The following is a 16,271-nucleotide window of genomic DNA, read 5'->3' as shown; positions in this document are numbered from 1 at the left end:
TGAATGAGGGGAATTAAATGTTATTTTCTGATTGTTCAACAGTGATTATGCTGCTACGCATACTTTTCAATTAAACTTTTACTAAGACTCAGGGTCCAGATGCATAAGTAAATAATGTGGTTAATATGGTTAGTCCGAATCAGAGTCAAATTGATACTTTTTGTATTTTATCTGATGCTCCTACTATGATCTGCTTCTACCACTAATATGAAGTTATTTTGAGCAATATGTTGATATTTCCACAATGACAAGTTAGCTTTAGCTCAGTGGTAGCCTACAGAGTGAAACTGAATGACACAAATTTCATCTTTATAATATTACCTGTGTACATCGTTTTCGTTCATTGCCTTTAATTGGGTCAGATTCTGGTCGGATTACATTCACACTGCAACCGAACCGCACTAGGGTCCATTTGGAACCGGTCCGAGACCACCTGCAGAGAGGGTCTCGTACCGGTTGTTTTGGTCCGCACCAGAGTACAATTAGAATGTTCACAAGCAACCAAATTAACCGTAAAAAGAATTTAACTGCGCCCTAACACTCAATAGAGGATTTTGTGTGGAGACAGATGCTCTTTGTTAAATTTTCCTCCTTTCCATTTTTTCCTTACATCCAGTTTGCAGCAGTAAATGACGTCATAGTGAGACAAAACCTCAAGCGACAACCAGCAGTCTCACCCCATATCATGTTGCTTTATCATGTCACCAGAAAACAATAGACTAGTTCCTTGGAAAGTAGTTCCAACACTTTTATTACCAGGAATTTCTTGGTACAAAGGCAGCTATAGAGTGCAGTTTAATTAATTCACAGTTTCATATGTTATGGTGCACATGGACAGTTGAAACACATGCTCCTTATTGATCACCTATCACATGTAATTTCTCTCACAGTTGGTGTCTGTGGATTTGCCTGAGGTCATACCACCTCACCTCCTGCCTCAGTGTGGTCTGGAGCCTCTTGACTGTCTGGTAACAAATGATCAACCTCCTGGCTGCTCTCTGCAGCCTGGCTGAAATAGCCCACAGTGGCTGGCTGCTGCTCCCATACAGACCTAATGGAGGGGGGAGACGGCTGGAGATGGATTCCCTCTGTCATTCTCCACTCAAGCATGCCAGACTCTATTTGAAGAGATGAGCCATGTTTGAGTCCACGTCTCTAATTAGCCACATAGGCCTTTGCCTTGTTTCACGGAGCTATTATACTGCCTAATAACAGCCACAGCAGAGCCCTGAAAGGAAATAACTAACTCTCTCAGTTTAGAGACAGCATTGTCTTGAAGTCCAAAATAAATGGGAGCACAGAATTGCATTTTGTAAGGATTTGCAAGTATGCAAATAGCATTAGAAGGAGATGTGGTTTGTGTGCATAAGCTAGAGTGTCCCGTAACAATGAGAGAAATGCCAGAGAAGTGGGTCTCCGATGATTAAGAGCTGCCTCTTTCCCCAGGCGTCTTTGTCTCTAGAGACACATCATCTTCCTGATAGTTTCTAGGCTGAGCTTCGGCCCTGCGACAGATGACAGAGAGAGACGCCCAGCTACTCTTCCTTTGTCTGGTTCAGGAGGGCAGACCGCTGCATCTAGCTTTATTTATCTTACAAATGACTCTATCTCTCGGCGCTGGTGTTTGACTTCACAGCTGGATGATTGAAAGGGTGTAGCGCTGATCTGATCTCTACACTCTTCCTCTCTGTCGCTTGTAAAAAAAAAAAAAATCCTCGCAGACACTTAAAATTCATGAAGCCTCCTCCCATTAGTTCCAAAACAGGTATTTTTCTTCACTTGCCAACTCTCATAGAACATGCAGCTAATCACATTTGATGTGGTCTGTGTTTCAGTTCCTATTCTATTAAAAGACACCTCTGTATAATCAAGAAACCTCAGTGTGTTCCTGTCTTTCATTTATTTTTCCTTCAACAGACAAAAACATGATCCTTCATTTCCTAATTAACCAACACAGGGACGTGTGGAGGAGAGAAATACAATGAAGCAGAGATTGTCCTTTGAGTAGAGCCAATTAGAATCTTTTCCTCAGCGGCGTGCAGCATCACAGGTTGCCTAAATAGTTGTTTCTCGTTGCCCTGGTGTTTTATTTTTTCCTTTCCTTGCCTTCTTTGGAGACTGACCTATATGGAGAAGAAATGTCAAGCGTAAGGCAGGGAGCAGATGAGAGAAACAGCAGAGAGAGGAGACAAAAGCAGACCAAAGCCTGCAATCAGATCCACTCATGCAGGAAATGGAAAGAAAAAATAAAATCCACTCTCTTCTCTCTGCACTCCCCTAGAGAGGTCACCTCTTCACAGTTACATTGTGAAAGCGGTCAGATGTGTGTAAGGTGCCACATCCTTTTTTCTGATTGTTAACTAGATCAAAGTCTAATTACAACCAGAGAGAATATTTATAGCTTTGCGGCTGCGGTTTACAAATTCCACAATTGCATTTCACCTCTTTTGTATAATAACTTCATGAGTTCATGTATAGGTACATGTAGAGATCCAGCTGTAGTCCAACCCCCGACTGTAGATGATTTATGTAGTTTTCTTTGTTCTTATACTGTTACAGTGTCACATGATGACAGCATTGGATACTGGCCTTAAAAACACAAAGATACCGGCAGCCACAAATTGTGACACCTTATTAACTTGCCTGGCATATTTTAGAACTCATTATACTCAAAAAGCTGCTTCATTATACACTAACTATTACAGAGGCTTTAAAGCAGGATTTGGCTGCAATGAATCCATCAGAATACTAACACATCCCTCCAAAAAGAAAAAAAAGTTAATCAAAAATACACAAAGCTTTAGACAGAAGACTCCACTTTCAGGGACTAAGAGCCTTTAAATAACGTCACTTTATCTCTGAAGGTTTATGTCATTATCATCACCATCTGTAGATGGGACTTTGCTTGATGTCTACTGTAAGTAGTGCATAAGACCTACCATTAACATAATATTGACAGTCAAACGACAAAGCCTTTGCTGTTCATTTTATGGTGTCAATCAAGCAGCGTGAGCAGCTTCTCAGAAAATGCACTGAGGCAGCAATTTATGAAGAATGACGGCCACTTAAGAAAAAAGGCACTACTTGCACCTAAAAATATACAGGCTTGCCACTAGAGATACTACACAAGAAAATGTTTGACATTTGCGTCACATACGGCACAAAATCATCTTCTCTGGTGGTCCTCTTTTGTGGAGATTGCTTCCAGTCTTTAGCAGCATTTAAATCTCTGTAGTATTATTTCATCATATTAATGTCTCTTTTCCCCCACATTTTTCCTTCTAATAAGACGTGACTGGGATGATGTTATTGTAAACGTTCTCATATGGGCTGACAGGGACTGAAAGAACTGACACTGAGCCTCTGGGATATGGTGTTCTGTTTTTATTCTTTGAAGATTTGGCTTTGATAGCAGACACACAAGCTGGCACTTATCTACAGCAAATACAGGCTACTTAACACTAAAATGTGCACCTCATCTAGATTAGCCCCTGGCTAAGGCCAACTGTAAATACACAATGGATGACATGGAAGACAAGAAGTCAGACTGCTGTCTTAATTATAAAAGCAGGTATTTGTGGCATAAAGCCAAATATATTAGGGACAACCATGGGTGGATTAAGAGACAATGGGCCCTCTTTGTAGTCTTTTTTTCTGTCTTTGTAGTTGCTTTTGGTTCCTGAAGTAATGTTGTGTCTCTGTGGTTTTCATAGGTGTTGTATGTCTCTTTGTGTGTCTTTGCAGCTGTTGTGCACACTTTTACAGTTGTTTTGGTGTCTTAGCTGTCTTTTTCCGTTTCTGTGTGGTCATTTTGACTCTTTCTGCAGGGTCTTTGGTTGACATCTGGTACACTTTGGACTCTGGCATGTGCCTGTTAGGTCCTGTTCAGCAATCCATCGATGGTTACACTCAGCTAATACAACAGCAATAAATCTTACCTTCAAAGTTGCTTAAATTTCTATTTGTTATCATTTACTGTCATATTGGGTGTTTCAGATATTTAGTTTACACCTTTTGATCTTGATATTGTATTATACCACACCTCACTTTTATTGGGCCTAACTTCATTTGTCTGGAAATCTATAGCGCTTTGGCGTTTGTCTTCTGGGGTCTGAGTGAATAAAAGTAACATCATTTCAGACTCCAGGGACATAGTGGTCCAGTGGGTCATAACAAAGGATTTCATAAAGACTTTCCATTTCAGAACAAGAAAAATATTCCTTGAAAAATATTTGAATAATTATGACGAACATTTGACACAGGACCAAGTGGCAGACCTTTGATCAGTCACAAATCTGAGGTATTTACCCTCATGTGACCTTTGAAACTGCCATTAGGCAGAAACCACAAGGTCATGTCCAATATCGACCTAGTGCATTGAGCAATGTGTAGGGACCAAGACCTCACTAAAGGTAATTTGTCACATTCATAACTAACTAGCTTAAATCCCACCGGGGCTCCATGTTTCACCAGCGTCTATTGGAGAGATTTCTCAAAAGGCTGGCAGTAACTACACTTTGTCAAGGTGGACGCTTGAGGTCAAAAATGTATGTTTGTAGCTCCACAAGGTGCTCTGTTGACGATGGTGAGTGTAACCTCTATAACAATGGCACCCACCAAGTAACACTGGCAACACTGTAAATTCAGTTTGACCTTTTGGGGAATATATTTATTTGTTTCCTTTTGGAGAGTTATTTAGAATGTTGATACACTGGAGTTAGGCGTTAAAAAAACGCATTGTAGGGCATTGTAATTCATAGACCAGTGTTAGTGTCCCCAAAAGTCAAAACTGTTATTTTAAGGTAACCTGTACTGTAACTCCTCCATAAATACGTCATGTTCTACAGCACCTACAACACCTACATAACTGTGTCCAGTAGTTATTTTAACCCAAACCCATATCCCTTTATTTTGAACTTAACCAAGTTGTTTCATTGTCTAAATGGAACTATGTAGTTTTGGTGCCTATAAACAGATTTTCTCCGTTTCACACCATTAATCATGGTTTAAAGCAGCGATTGTGGGACTGTCACAACATTAACTGGAATGGTCATAGATATCAAAGAATATTCAGTTTCAGTTTTTTCACATTTTTGTTTGTGTGTATAAATTCAACAAATGAGAAACAATTTGTTTGCATTGTTAGTAAGTTGTTTTTCTTTCTCCTATGGACAAAGCGAGTCCAAGCTGAGTTAATTACTTTCCAATTCCAGCTTTGCCATTACTGCACAGACATGTGATTGGTATCAATTTTCTATTAGCTCTCACCGAAAAAAGCGAATCTGTGTATTTCCAAACTGTTCCCTTAAAAAAAATAAAAAAGCCACCTTTGACTGTTGATGTACCAGATCATTTCCCTTCTTTCTGAAACCTAATTTTATTCTTTGCAATGGTGGGATATTTGTAGTCTTACACTGAGAGTCTCCATCTCTCTCTCTGCTTTTCCAAATGACATGACATGCTGTTGTTACATGCGGAGACTACCTTGAGAAAGTCCAAACAAGGGCAGAAATGTCTGAGGACATAAAATTCTGAAAAGAAAAACAACATTGCCTTGAAAAATGAAAAGTTTGAAAAATGCTAGACATTAAGCTGAACCGTAAGTACCAAAGAAAAGTACTACAGAAATAATCAAGCAGGCATTCAGTGGCACAAACCACCAAATAGGAAAGGTACTTCAAACACCGATTGTGATGCCGTGCAGGAGAAGCAGTGATATACCTTCTGCACTGAAGTGCACAGAAGCATTAAGTTGAGTTGTAAAGAAGAATGATCTCAATGCATTGTTTTTTGTTTGTTATTGTTGTTACTGTTGTTGTATTTTTACGATCTTTACTGTATTTTACTCCCTAGCCCACCTCCGGTTCCCTCAAGTGGCCCTTGTCGCTTGTCAGGCCACCATTATGAATGAGAATTTGTTCTTAATGACCTGCCTGGTTAAATAAAGGTGAATGAAAATGAAATGAATTGTGATGCTTTTTAAGTACCTCAATGTCCGTCTCTCTCTTCTTTCGTCATACCATTTGCAGTATATTCAGTTTATTTTCAGTCTCCTCTAGTAGCAACTAAAGAATGCTAAATGTGATAAAATATTAAACAGAAATCAAATAATTATACTTTCCATTGCAGTATGAGAACATCTCAGCGAAACAGGAGACAAGAAACACTGTTGCTAAAACAGCATCATTGCATGATCCCTCATCACTTCTATCTATTACTGTCTTTATCATCTAAGAGTAATATGCAGAGATGCTTTGTCTGGAATTTATATAACCAATGTTATTTTACTACATCTGCACTTGGATACACTGAATATTAAATTAGGATTTCATTTTAACAGAACGAATCAGTCTCCAACAGTTAATATTTAAGCACGCCTGCAATGATCAGCAAGTTGTTAAACGTCTTTCTTCATACTGCTGTGAACATGGAGCTTCACTCTCTTCAAGCTCAGAAGGCTGTGTGAATCCACAGTGTTAACAGGAATGACCTGCAGCATGGATGTCACCAGCTTCATGCAACGCTACACCTGTGACTTATACAGCAGAGCTGTCACCAACAAGGATCAACTGCTGCAGGTGCTGCAGACAAGTGACACTTCTGCTCTTTGCATTAGAATGCAGACTCAATCACTCATCTCAGGCAGCATCTGAATTAATGATTCCTTCACCTTGAACACCATAATGCATCACAGGGCTTCTGATGTGGGAACAGTCATGACTGTATAGGCATGGAGCAGAGGATTATGCAGGAGTCCAGAGCTGCAGATCTGTGAAATGTAGTCAACACACATACAGTATAAAAATCCATTTTCAGAGCCAATTTGGAGAAATGGAAAGTCAGATGTTTGTAGCAGAAGGGTAAAGTTTTATTCTAAAAGCTCCCACTGTTGTTTGGAAAGATATTCTATGACATCACCCAGACAGTATTACAGAATCCATGGGACTTTTTCTCACAGCTTTTAAATGTGGGTTGTTTGACATTTTTATCTTGACAGTTTGTGAATGGAGTGGTGGCAGTTACGAAAGAACCAGCTGTGGGACTGACCTGTTTGCCAGAGGGTTAAGACCAAGACTGGATGCTGACAATATGCTGTGGGAAGAGTTGGACGGGTCTGTCGAGGATATAGGCAGCAGAGTTTGATGGGGGGTTCAGGGCAAATGTGAGATCTTGAGGTTTTTGGTCAACAATGAAGTTTAGTGATTTGTTCACGAATGAATCATTTGAAAGAACGAAGCGGTTGGGGGAACAAACCGTACTGAATCACTTCCTGAAAAGTTTCGTTTTTTTCTCAACTCCAGATTAACTCCCATCCCTTCTAGTGTCTCTCTCTCTAGACCGTAAGTGCCAAGTAGCAAAAGCACTGAGTTGATGAAGCCCATGTTAATAAAAAATAACAATAATCACATTATGACTTTTAGCAAGAATGCTGCTTAGAAAAGTATTTGGCTAAGTATAAAACACATTTATATGCCAGGCACAACACACAGAAATAAGGAGTATCAAAAAAAAGGACATGCTGATAACGCTTTGCACATTGCCACATAATTTGAGGGCAAGCAGATAAAAAACTGAAGCACAGGTGGAGATAGATACTGATGAACACTAGACAAGTAACAGAAGTGTGCTGTTAGCTTTCCTTCCACAGGGCGCTGACCGGAAGCTGAAGCACCAAGAGGCTAGGACTAGCCTGCGTGCTAATGAAATGGGCGGGCCAAGTCTAAACCATGGTGCTGCCCCAACAGTTTTGACCAATCAGATAGTCGCACATTCATATTATAAAACTCCTCTGTGTAAAAGAAAAATAGGCATCCTTTTCTGGGAGGTGGTTACAGCTAACTGCTTAGCAGCCTGTGATTTCTGAATAGAGAAGGTCCATGTACATGCTCACTCTTTCATTGCTGTCTTAAATAAATAGTCAAAAGGATTTTTCATTCCTCTCATCTTTTATGCAAAAAAAACAAACTCTAACATCCGCCACTCCAGACTTCATCTTCTTTTTGTGTTTTACCAACGTATAGGTGCACTACCATCACCTTCTGCCCTGGAGCTCCCTCTCGAAGGAACTGCTATTCCCTGTAGGCATCTCAGTCGGAGTTTCAGTTTGTGTACTGAAGGTACTAGTAAAGTTAACGGAAGCTCTGATTGGCTATCTGCCTCTGCATCAGTCTGTGATGTGTTCACTGAACGTACTAGTAACATCGCTCAAGCTCATCCCAACTTTACGCCAAATATTGTATTTAATAATGAGTTGTTGCAAAAATATGATTGTTATAGTAGCTTTAAGTTTGCAGACTGTAGCTGTATCCAGCCAAAATCATGTTCATTGGCCTATTCACTATTGGTCATTACTAGTTCTCTTAGCGAGCAGAACTGAACACTCGGTGTGTTTCAGCTCAGTGAGTGCTGATGTACAGTCATAGCTCCGGTTAAGCACTGAATGAGTCGGTAAATGCATATTTTGGACTTATCTTTTTAATGAACGGATTCTAGTGACTCAGTACACTGAAAAGAACTGCTGTTCCCATCACTATGCAGTTAGGAGAGAGTTTGCTCTGAACAGAAATCCAAGGCTCTTTTGTATGCAGAAAGAAGCAGGACCAGGTGTCCGATAAAGGTCCATGAAAGGCTGATATATCTTTGTTATGAGAGTCAATCTATAATAGTTTGAAGGACGAAGTCAGGGGAAAAGGGCAGCAAGTATACCTGCTTTGACGTAGTCCTACAAGGTGCTAAAATCTGAGTTGAAGCAGTGAAAGCTCCAACATAACCCTGTTTGTGAACAGCGTAGGTAACCATTTAGAGAATTTAAAAATGACTTATGAAGAGAGCATGACATTATCAGAGGTTAGAGATTGGCCCACACCATGACCAGAGTGGGCTTTTGAAAGCCCCAGTTTTGACTTCAGCCATGTGTTAATTCACTTTCATTTAACATCAGGTATTAAGGGGGCACACTAGATAACACAGATGGAGCCACTTCACCAGAGGGTCGTCAGATGAGATCAGGTCCAATACAATGTGTCCCATAAATACCTGCCAAAAAAAAGAAATTCTGAAACAACATGAGAAAGATAATGGATGCATAATATATGCAGGTTTATATGCAGTTCATCTCCACTCTTAAGGTCAAATATAGGTTTAAAAAATACAGTAAAAATGTTCAGTCTCTCTAGACATAGCTGTGAGCCAAACCAAGCTGAAACAAAATGAATCACAAGTTTGTAGAAACAGACTCAGAAAAATAATAAAAGCTCTGTACTCTCCTCTTTCTAAAGAATTGTGTCTGACAGTCACCAACAGAGGTTGTTAGGGAAGGAACTTTCTCACATCGATCTGGTCTCACCAGCCAGGTACAACTCAGTTAAGTTGATATGTTTTAAATTACACAATAAAGTCTATAAAATTGTTTTTCTATCAAGACAAAACTGAAAAAATATAACCTGTGTCACCAACTGATAGCTACCTTACACTGTTTAAACAATTTGGTCGACATCGAATTTCACTATGGGACAAATTCCTCTGATTGTATTACCTCTGGAGATATTTCAGCTTTTCGATCCTTTAAACTGTTTATCTTATCTCAGTAATGTGGATATCTGAATTCAAACTGACATCAAAGTTCTTGCAACACCGGGCGTGTTCATCAACCTGCTGCTGCAGTCGAAGGGAGACAGGTGTGCACTGTTTTGCCCAATCAGCCTGGCGATTATCCCTCTGTAAAGGGCCATCGGCAGCGGCAGCCCTGACAAGCGACGGGATTAGCGAGAGATGCAATTAAGGCCTCAACAGGGAATCGGTGTCTGACACACACAGATAGGATTGTGGCTGCATCTCCACACATACATGCATTATGCTCAAACTGTGAAGTGGAAAGCTCACCTTGAGTCACGTCAGACGACTCCACCGTCAATTTATTTATTTGTGTGCATTGGTTGTATTGGTGGGGAGCCTGAATTCTTGGTAACTGGCAATTATCTAACACATTCACTGCTCCAAACCAATTATCACATGCAAATTAATAAAACTGGTATGAGATTATCTTTGGAATAATACATTGAAAAATGACAAAGATTAAGCAGCACTGACACTCAGATCCTTCAGTACGCATAGGAAATGGTCTGCAGTTCAAAGCACATTCCACATTAAAAATTCAATATGCAAACAACAGCCGAAAATGAAACCAACAGACCTCAGTTGAGTTTGAGAATAAGGTCATGTTGCCTCATTTCAGATTAAATTTTAAATGATCTATCAGGTCACTGCAGCGGAGTGTTCAGGCGCAGTCAGAGCAGAATTTGCGAGGTCAGTTTTACTCACTGTGGAGAAAAACAAGCAGGACTGAAGGTAATGTGTGCAGAGCTGCAAGCATTAGGCTGTGTTCTGTCCAACTTTAGCCTTGTGTCGAAAACAAGCAGCCTTCTCACTTACTTGATTGACGCAGTGGGGGTGTCATTGCAGAGGGCCAAATGCAGAAGCTCATTCAGGGTAGATTTCTGTGAAGCATGAACACAGTGTTTCTACTGCTTAGCATACAATTGTAGCGACAAAATATACCAATATTGCAGATTCTGATTGATTCAGAAGCAACATACTCCCACCAGTGCTGTTTAAACACAGTGTAGATGATTATGTCAATCAATCACATGATATGATCCAAACTGAGGACTGTCATACACAGCCAGCTCAGCTTGGATGTTAAATAGAATTGAACTGGTTGAAACTGTATAAAAATGTAACACCTAATTTGTGCTAGTTACTACAACATTTTTTCTTCTCCTGGTAGATGTTTGGATTTTTTCACAATGCAGTAATGTTAGCAATGCCAATAACAATACAAAGGTTAGTGGGATATCAAACAAAATGTGAGCTTTTTATTTAACGTTGTGAGATGGTTACAGTTTTAAACACGTCACTAACAGAAATATTTGGTTGGCTTGGGACCCAAAACTATTTGAATCGAAAAAGCAAAAGATGATGGTTTGGGTCAAATGAATTACTTACTACTACTAACTACTCACAAGTAACATAGCCTACACATGTAACATAACGTGAGACAACACTGACCCTTGGTTTGGTTTGGATATTGGTCTCCTGAGTTAAAGTCTTGTGTTTGTTTGACCCATCCATCCACCCAAACCTTCATCCTATGCAGACTTTGACGCTCTGCATACTACATCACCTGACTTCCTCCTTTTCTCCTGTGATAATGACCTCAGCCACTAGGGGTCACTGGCGAACAATTAACATCTTAATAGGTCATAATAAGCTAACCAAGCTGCCTCAGGAACCACAGTGCACTACCTTTTATAGGTAGTACGAGAGTGAATGAAAAAAGCCTGTCCACAAACATAGTACTTGAACTTTTCATCACACTGGATTTAATTAAAGTTAAAGGAAGAGTGAATATGACACACAGACAATAACACAAGGGTGATTTTTTTTACTGAAAAGTTCAAGTATATAGCTGACCCATATTCAAGCAGCCTTAAGTCACTGCATAACACAGCACATTAAAACTCCTCAGTACATCAGTAAACAATCTATTATGGTCATTGTGGTCAACGAGACCGTCTGGTTGGTTTGGTGAGGAGCATCACTTGGACTGATCATGTCAGCAGATGAGTTTTCACTGCTCTGCATACCAACAGGAGAGCAATGTGGTGCTGCTTTCTCAGAAAGTCTTTATGATTGCCAACCTTGTATTTCTTTTCATGTCCCCAATGCTCTCAACATTGTTATGTGTGTCTCCAATTATAGCCGTCTCCCTCTCTGGCTCGCTCTCCACACACACTTATCCTCGCTCGCTACACACTCATACTTCTGTCCTCACTTTCTTCTCTCCTCCGTCGATGGATGCTCTTTAAACTGCTGGGAGACGCTGCTCATCCCCATTGTAATGACCTCCGCTGAGACTGGTGGAGCTGTTTGTAAATCCCAAGTTGTTTGTTGGAGGACACTGCTATTAAATAAAGACTCGTGACAGAGTGTAGTGTTCAGATCAGCCCCTTGTTATCAGTGTGACTGCCATTGCAGAGATTTCAGCAACCAGATGAAGGGGTCATTTGCAAATGCTACAAAGGCCACTGCTGCACTGGGTCCCAAAACATTTTCAAAGAGCATTCCAAGCACTGTCGCAGCTTATAATTAACCCTTCTGCAGAGACTTACATTCACATCACATACTGTCCAATGTGTGCACAAGCTGCCGGTGGAGAAAAACATTTACCTTAGCCTCACTGTGGTAATTAAAAGTATGATGTGGGAACTTTTGGAAGCTCTATATCTCCCACCTGGTGTCCCATATTGCAAAAGTGTGTCAACACAGGCAGTAAACACAACCATTAATCATGGTATGACAGCAGTCCAAGATAATGAAAATCAAAAATTATTGGTGATAATACAGAACATTAATACAGTCGACTCTATTTACGAAAATAGAACTGACAGTGTTGCACTAAGTGAGATTCTTATATAAGGTCAAACATATTAGCCCATATCACTAATTGGGCTTGCAGTGGAGGACAGCATCCCATCTCCATTTGCACATTAGAAAATGTATGGAAATCTTTCTAAAAAGATAATTATTATGAAGAGTAAATTTATTTATTACTGTTTTCAGGGTTTAAAGGTTTACAGAAGAGTTGGGTCAGTGGTGGGATAATATGACGTAAAGGATTATCCACTGCCATTATATTAAAACTTTTACAACAACATCCTATAGAAAAATGACCCCAATAAACCCAATTGCCATCACAGGGACCAGTCTTAATTTTTATGACCATCAAAAATCTAAAAACTCGTTATCATTCACAAACATTTTGTCCAAACTGCGGAGCAGACACACTAAAGTATTGAGTGAATAAATGTTTGATTCCTTGAAAAAAACTTTTAACTAAAGTATTAGATTTATTTTTCAACTTGAATAAATATTTGATTTCTCTCCAATATTATGAAAATTGAAATGACCATACTTAATGAATGTTGGATTCTTTTCCACACTTGATGAATGTTATATTTGCCATCTCTCAAAAATGTGTGGAGTGTTTGTCACATTTGGAAATGTCATCTACTGCGTCAAATGTTCCTGGTTTACTTTTCATACATACATTTTTTAATTGCATGAATCAAATATTTACTGTCCTAGCTCTTTTTTTTTTTTAGAAACCCCTGAGAAGTACTGTATGTCTCATAATGTTTCACTAGGTAGATGCTAATTCAAACTCTGGGGTGAATTCACCAAAGGATTGTGAGATTTTTGCGGCTACTTAACATGCACGATAATGCAAAAACAAACCATGTAATTCTCAAAGCACCAGCAAAGGGTTAATTGCACTCCTAACTGCGCTGCCAAGGCATCTCACTGCTCCAGTTCTATTTGCACATATTTTAATGAGAATATGCATACATTTGGTGCAGAATCAGGCCCTTTCTATGCAAATGAGCCTCGTTGGCAGAAAAAAAAAAGGCCAATTCATTCTGTGTAAATACCAATAAGATCTTCACCTAAACGACAGAACAGAAAGTCATAACGACACATATGAGAGTTTGTCAAAATGACCTATATGAGCTCCCAGTACAGAGCAGAAAAAAATAGCACACTCGTCATTATACATATACACGTACGGTTCGCAAAAAAGGCTGCAGTTTCTGTGAATTTAGGCTTCAAAACCACTGACCGAGGTTTAGGGCAAAAAACTCCCTGCTTAGGCGTTAAAAAAGACAATTTAAAAAGTAAGTAATTGTATGTAAATGCCGGAAGTTACATAGTTACGATGGTGACGTGACTACCATAAATTACACAAAACATATTTTTTTTAAAATGCTCTTCTTTTCTCTTCTTTTCTTCTTTAACATATAACACTCCTGTAGCGATTACAGTTAGCTCTTAAAGTTATGTACTTACTTGATTCCTGTGGTCTAAGTCTCGTACCATCAGGTTGAATGCACTTATTGTAAGTCGCTTTGGAAAAAAGCGTCAGCTAAATGACATGTAATGTAATGTAATGTAAAAAAAAAAAACAGCACAAGCCCGGCCCAAGTACATGTCAGACTGGGAGTTATTTTGGGGTTTACCACTCACAACCCACATTGCATTTCTACTCTGCCACTTGATTATTTAAATCATGTGTAAAAAGGAGGCAAATTGCGCTAATCTTCAAAAATGTATGGCTGTGTTTGCATCATAATATCATTAGTGCTATATCTTTATAAATCGGACCTTATGACGAGGCCCCTCTGTATACTGCAGGAGTGGGCAATTCATTTCCCCAAGGGACCACATGAGATATTGTGAAGGTTGCAGAGGGCCGGAACTTAATTCTGCTCAATATTAATATTAATTAACTATCAATATTAATTTTGTTGCTTTGTTAAATTCAGTAAATTATATGGTTTAGACCTGCCAAGTCAAATATAGCAGTTAAAATAGGAAAAACTCCAATCATTATCTCACTTTTCCATTTATTTTACATACATTCAAATAACAAAAACAATATAGAGCATGTATGTAAACCAGCAATTTAATTAGGTTTTTCTTATTTTTTATCTTTAGTGAGAAGGGTCCAGTCTGTCTTGAACTTGAATGTTTTGTTCAAGAGTTTACATTACGTGTCAACTTTTCTTTTTTTAACATGAGATGCCATTTTAGTAACAAGGCAACTCAGTGTTTTTCTGTGGAACACATTTCTTTGCTGGAGCGTATGCATGCACATACATAAATACACTTCAAAATAAAAGCACTGCGGTTGAATTGATTTCCAATTTTCAGGTAACCTCACACAGGCCGGACAGGGTCAGCCAACGGGCCGGATGTGACTCACAGGCTGCCTAATGCAGGTCTGGTCTATTGTTTGCCATCACTGTCCAAAACAAAACGCTGAAAGATGTTAAAATGCCCCGTAGAGCCAAAGAGATCTGCAGAGTTGGTGATAATTACGTTTGCCAAGGAGGTCACGTTTTCTGCTTGGTTTGTCTGTTTGTCAGCAGGATTGCGGAAAAACTACTGGCCTTGTTTTGCACGAAACTTAGTGAAGTTTTCACTTTTGTTAACATAGGGAAATGAGGCATTTGTGCTGAAATTATGTAGTGTTGCAATAACTGAAAAAATGGATTTCCAATTAGGGAAAATTCATGTGAAGGCTACCTGACGCCAGAAAGTAAACAACAGGAGCATAAAGGTCTGCACTTTCACTAAGTGCCATTATTTTTTTCTTGAAATAAACTCTTTTAACATTACTGATTATGATGTTTAGAAGAGCTTTAAATAAATAAGAAAAATACATGTTTTAGCTAAAGAAAAGACAAAGAGCATTCTTCCCAGGTATACCGTTTAAGTTCAATAACTGTCACTGTCCCTGTGGTATGTATAAAAGCCTGTATTGCAGAGTGCACTTGAAAGTTTCCTAAAGTGGGGAAAATTGGCCTTCTAATGACATGCTGTCAGTAATGAATGTCAGTGGCCAGATGCTTGCACACAGCCTGAAAATGAAATTGGCACTTTTCTAGCAGCATTCCTGCCAGGCCCAAGGACTCGCTACCTCCTATTTAATCTGTCACACACAGCCATTATATGCAACAGTGACGATTATGAAAAAAGATCTGCATCCTTCCGAGGGACCCTGTGTACTCTGTTGTTGATTAAAAACAAATCCCAGAAAGTCATTGGCATCCATTAGAATCATTCCTGGGGTGTCATCTGTCTGACAGATGGTAACCCTCACTGACAACCACACATTCACTGGCACCTTTAATAGCAGAATCATCTCTGTTAGGCCGCATTATTGCTGGTAAAACAAACTAACTGGAGACACTGTCCATTCACCCTGCTTCAAATTGGCCAATACCCAGTTAGGATAGATATGATGTTTTTTCTATCCATGTAATCCTCAACTCAGGCTACACCCCTTCAGAAAAATTGCAGCTGTACAACGGCTTGTAGCAACCTGGTCTCACAGGAATCCTTGAAATAGCCACGGATTTGCTTAACTCAAAATCCGTGGAATAGCCACGGAATCACTCAAATTTCAGTGAAACTGACACGGATTTCGCTACAATGCAAGTTAAATTCATATCCTGTGGCTATTCCATGGATATTTTTTCCTATTGGTTTGTGTCCAACTCACGTGACTTTCAAGGTCCAAAAACATGGTGGACAGTTCTCTCATTTTTAGTGAGAAAAAATCTATATTTTGACTTAGTTTCTGCATAAAAATGGTTTTTGATTACATTTCTAGCAATGAAATATATGTTTTATTTTCTAAATATTCACTC

Source organism: Centropristis striata, chromosome 10 (genome assembly GCF_030273125.1).
Source record: "Centropristis striata isolate RG_2023a ecotype Rhode Island chromosome 10, C.striata_1.0, whole genome shotgun sequence".
In the NCBI taxonomy this organism is placed as follows: Eukaryota; Metazoa; Chordata; class Actinopteri; order Perciformes; family Serranidae; genus Centropristis; species Centropristis striata.
The sequence above is the reverse complement of the archived record's forward strand: the minus strand, read 5'-3'. Positions refer to the sequence as shown.